The sequence below is a fragment of the Cucumis melo genome, unplaced genomic scaffold, assembly GCF_025177605.1.
Source record: "Cucumis melo cultivar AY unplaced genomic scaffold, USDA_Cmelo_AY_1.0 utg001104l, whole genome shotgun sequence".
NCBI classification, from domain to species: Eukaryota; Viridiplantae; Streptophyta; class Magnoliopsida; order Cucurbitales; family Cucurbitaceae; genus Cucumis; species Cucumis melo.
This window is the reverse complement of record NW_026124405.1, coordinates 1-5,000: the sequence shown is the minus strand read 5'-3', so window position 1 is coordinate 5,000 and position 5,000 is coordinate 1. Positions and strand designations below refer to the sequence as shown.

Sequence of the window (5,000 nt, the reverse complement as noted above, 5' to 3'; positions counted from 1 at the left end):
AAAAAATTCGCATAGAAGAGAGATATTTTACCTATACCTATATTTTTTTTAGTAGAATTCGTAGAATGCGATTGAAGTATGTATAAGGACTTGTATTTATTAATAAACATGTGCAGATATATATATATAGTTAGTTATATATATCGCCTCCTTTATTACAGTTCTATGGGGAACATCACATGTCGTACTCTATCAAAAATTTATATTTTCTATTTAATGATAATGAAAAAAAAATTCTAAAAACAGAATTCCGAACATTTCCTATAAACATCTTATATATATATAAGATATTAGATTTAGATAATAGTAATCGTTTATGTTCTGGGGTTTACATATACTCATAATCGCTATTAAAATTGTCATTAATAAGGATTTTTTTATGGTTATGGAAACGAATCAATACGGATGGATTAGTAATGATTAGTTATCTATCAATTTTTATTTATTTAGGTAAGGTATCCATTTTTGGATTGTTTTTCTTATATCATTAGGGAAACCGAATTTGCAATTTCAATCCAAGAATCATTTATGAATTCACAGTCAATAGTTAAAGTTAACGGTTCCCATTTGTCCTGATTTTTTGCTTTTGTGAATGAAAATCCACATTTTTTTTTCAATAGAAAAAGCAAAGTTTTGCGGTTTTTCGTTTTAGATATTGTGTGTTGTAAGATACTATCTATCTAAGAGATAGAGCCAATCCAATATTTTGTATCGTTTTGGCGGCATGGCCGAGCGGTAAGGCGGGGGACTGCAAATCCCTTTTTCCCCAGTTCAAATCCGGGTGTCGCCTCAGCAACAAACAAAAGAATCAAAATACCCTCTTCTGTTTTGCTGATATAACTTTATCATTTTTTTTAGAAGAAAAGCATCTTTAGATTTGCTTGATTCTAAGCATCGTTGGGGTTCTCTAAAATGTTATAAATCCTTGCGTATAGGTTTCGTTTCCAGAATTTAGTAGAGTAATGAAAAATAATCGTTAAATCTTGAGATGATAGCCCTTCGACTACTAATGTAGTGTCTACTCATTGGGTCTTGAATTAGGGAATATAATTTCATTTTTCCTTACGGAAAGGAGGAAGATACTTGATATACGGACTCATGAAAGTATCTGAGTACTCGAGCATTCAATCAATATTATATTGAATGAATAATTGGCTTTTTTTTTTATTTTAATCTTAAAAAAAGAACTTATTTCTTTTCGATAAGCTCTAACCACGCATGTAATAGGCCATCCCATCTTCCGATTGTCTCTATGAAACAATCGGGGGGACAGTAAAGATTAGATCAAATGAGAAAGGAATAATAGTAGGGTTATGTGATAGATACTATCTTGATTCTCTATTTTGAGACTTTTTACTTAATGTAATGAAATGCAGGACAACAAAAGAAAGACTAGGTCTTATTATTCCTACATGTTACTAACATTCTTTTGATACTTCCAAGAGTTTTTCTGCCTCTTTTATTTATTTGTACTGAATTTTTTCGATTATACTAGAAATCATATAATAACTTGGGATAATTCGATTTTTTGTATTGTTTCATCAATGGTGTTGTGCCCGAATCTCTTTTTGACTATGCGCTAGTGATTCCACTATTATTAGTGAATAATAATTATTAGTGAGCAATAATGGAATAATTCTTTTATATTCATAGAGATAGGGGACATAATTCACATGGATATGGTAAGTCTCGCTTGGGCTGCTTTAATGGTAGTCTTTACATTTTCTCTTTCCCTCGTAGTATGGGGAAGAAGTGGACTCTAGAAGTACTACTAATTGAAAAATAAAACTGTATTGTTTTTGGTTTATTTTATAGATCGTTCTGCAAAACTTTTTTTCTTTTATTTTGAAAAGTAAAAAAAAAAAGAGTTCGGATTATAAGTTTTTAAGTGGATCCATACTTTCAACACGAAAGAACATAGACATAGTGGTTGTCCAATGAGATACTACGCATAATAATATACTACCTCATAATAAGATAGTACCTCGGGGTAGCCACCCACATATTACGTGCTTACCACTTCTTTTATTTATTATTATTAGTATTTTAGTTATTTTCAAAATAGGATTTTTTCTTGTTTTAGGGAACTCATTTCATATCATGCTTCAAACGTTAAATAAAAATGGGGTTTGCTAATTCTTTTCGAAATCCGAAGATAAAAAGTTCCCATGGAACCGAACTCCTGGATCATCTGTCAACTGCTCAATCAATTACTTCTTTCGAATGCTAAAAAAAAATTAGTGGCCTTTCGATTATTTGATTTCAGATTCATTCTAATCAACATGAATTATGAAGCAAAGAAATAGAATTGGGCCACTATGTATATTAGATTAATATTACATATATGTAATTGATATGATATCTATATATAAATAGAAAGATATATATTGTATATTCATCTATATTCAAATTGATCGATATTCAACCTCTATTTTTATAGAGTACAATTTTATATTTATACACTTCAATAACAATAATAGATAGTATGGTAGAAGGATTCATATATTTCTTTCTACCATACTATCGGATCTTATCGAATACTTCTCTCGTAGAATACTGATAATTCTAGTCCGCCAATTTCATTTAAGACGCGAAATTTTAATGCTTTTCATTTTTCTTATCTTCAATCATTGATAAGAACTAAAACGTCAAGGTTAATTCAAATTAATCACTTTGACTGATTGTTTTTACGTATATTATAAGTAAAAAGGCGGTCGGAACTAGAATGAACAGTGCAGTAGCAATAAATGCGAGAATATTTACTTCCATAATATCATCGTTTCATTTTTTATTCGCAATAACTCGGGATTTAATCCCATAGAGATGATAAATGTTTCGCTTGTAAATTCAAGGGGATGCGTTGCATCTCGATGATATCGAATCGTATTAAAATATCATGAATAACAATATCGGAGCTATCAAATCGATTCATCGTCGAGAATTGAATAGTATAACATAGGAAGATCTTTTATCCATACCGAATTTAAACAAAATGGGATTCCTGATGCAATCAAGAATTTCGTTACTTTTTTTTATTTATAATTTTTTGCATTCTTTCTTTTCTATAATCTACTGCCCTCTTATTCAATGCAATCATCTGATGAAGTCTCATCAGACTACCTTTACCCTTACATTGTTTATAAACAAACTCAAGCAAAGAATAGCAGCGAAATTCAAAAAAGGAAAAGGAGGTAGGTTCGAACTAAACTCCTTCCTTTTTTTTGTACTTATAAAATCTTCTTAAAAAAAAGAAATAAAAACGAAACTTAAACTTTCAAAAATTCTTAATTACCTCACTAAGAGAGATAGATGGGATCCTTGTTTGTATTAATATCCTCTTTCCTTGAATTAGTAGTGGGACGTATATATCAAAAGTTAAGTGTTAAATTTTAATAAGATAGATTATTTCAAATTCAAATTAGTAATTGAATTTACTAATTGAGGTTACAAAAAATCGGAGCCAGAACGGATATATTTTGCTTTCAGACGAAAAATTAGATCAAAGTTTACTATGTAAACTTTATTTTGTATCGTCCAAATTCCCTTTATGTATGTGCTTTCCGGAAACGTATAGTACTCTATTTCATTAGAAAAATCGGGCGTAATCAACTAGACCCAGTACGCCTTCGAATCCTGAATATGATGCTACCAATAATTGTGGTAATTCACATATGGCACATATGTCTTTCTCCCATCAATTAGTACTCGTTGAAGAAATCAAAATTCCCATATTTTTTTGTTGAAAAATGTGGAAAAAAAATAAGAGAGATCCCGTTTGGAATAAAATTCAGTTATGTTATTTGTTCTCTCTTTCACAGGAAAGGAAGAGATTAATTGATGTATTTTTTTTTTATTGGATTTGGATCCATCGGGACTGACGGGACTCGAACCCGCAGCTTCCGCCTTGACAGGGCGGTGCTCTGACCAATTGAACTACAATCCCAGGGAAATAAAGTGTACAACATATGTTGTTGATTTAATTTCCTTCAAACCTTTCTATGTAGATTTTTGATTCGAATTGTCATATTCTACCAGACAGAGACGCGAGTAATAAAGTAATAGATTGATATGCGCGGAGACATGGACTTTAGTGTGAGAAGCATGGATTAATATTTATTTTTTCGTTATTGTAAAATTGATTGATTATCAATCTGTCAATGAATAAAAAAAGAGTTTTTTTTTTTATTCTTTCATATCAAGTCAAGTATTTCTGTAGAAGGACAAATAGGTTATATCATTTTATGGTGGATACGCGATATATTGGGCCGAGCTGGATTTGAACCAGCGTAGACATATTGCCAACGAATTTACAGTCCGTCCCCATTAACCGCTCGGGCATCGACCCGGGAAGAATCAATTCCAAGCTTGTTGATAATCCATGATCAACTTCCTTTCGTAGTACCCTACCCCCAGGGGAAGTCGAATCCCCGCTGCCTCCTTGAAAGAGAGATGTCCTGGACCACTAGACGATGGGGGCATACTTGCCCGACTGCCATCATACTATGATCATAGTATGAATAGTTTTTTGAAATTGTCAATATAAAATAAATATAATGGACTAATATGATGCAATTCGACGTATTTTTCTTTCTTTCATTATTCCATCGAAATTTTTTTATTTGTGATTTCTATTTATGAATCGTTCATTCTAATCACCATTCCCCATATAATTCTATATAGAAATTATTTTATTTTAAATTGCATTTTTTTTTATTTATTTCATTTAAATAATATACATAAATTTGCAAATTGGAATATATAGTTATATTACTTATATTATAGAATATCAAATGAAAATAGTGATTAGTAGTGATTAGAGGAAACCTCTAAAATAAACAAAAATAATAAATATTAGAAAAAAAAATATTCTTTTTTTATTTTATTCTTTTTTTATTTAAATAATACGAAGGCTAGTACCCTTCGGGAATTGGTCTGCCATATGCTATAAACAGGATTAAACTCCATTTCTCATACTTTCACTCATTGATTCACTCATTGTT

The 5,000-nt window shown here is 30.6% G+C and overlaps 3 non-coding genes across 3 annotated transcripts; 1 reads left to right on the top strand and 2 right to left on the bottom strand.

Moving 5' to 3' along the window:
- Positions 1 to 718: 718 nt before the first annotated feature.
- TRNAC-GCA (transfer RNA cysteine (anticodon GCA)) lies at positions 719 to 790 on the top strand. Its single transcript has one exon. It is a non-coding gene; the product is annotated as a tRNA-Cys (tRNA).
- Positions 791 to 3,869: 3,079 nt separating this feature from the next.
- TRNAD-GUC (transfer RNA aspartic acid (anticodon GUC)) lies at positions 3,870 to 3,943 on the bottom strand. The gene has a single exon. It is a non-coding gene; the product is annotated as a tRNA-Asp (tRNA).
- Positions 3,944 to 4,261: 318 nt separating this feature from the next.
- Positions 4,262 to 4,345, bottom strand: TRNAY-GUA (transfer RNA tyrosine (anticodon GUA)). Its single transcript has one exon. It is a non-coding gene; the product is annotated as a tRNA-Tyr (tRNA).
- Between the last annotated feature and the right edge of the window lie 655 nt (positions 4,346 to 5,000).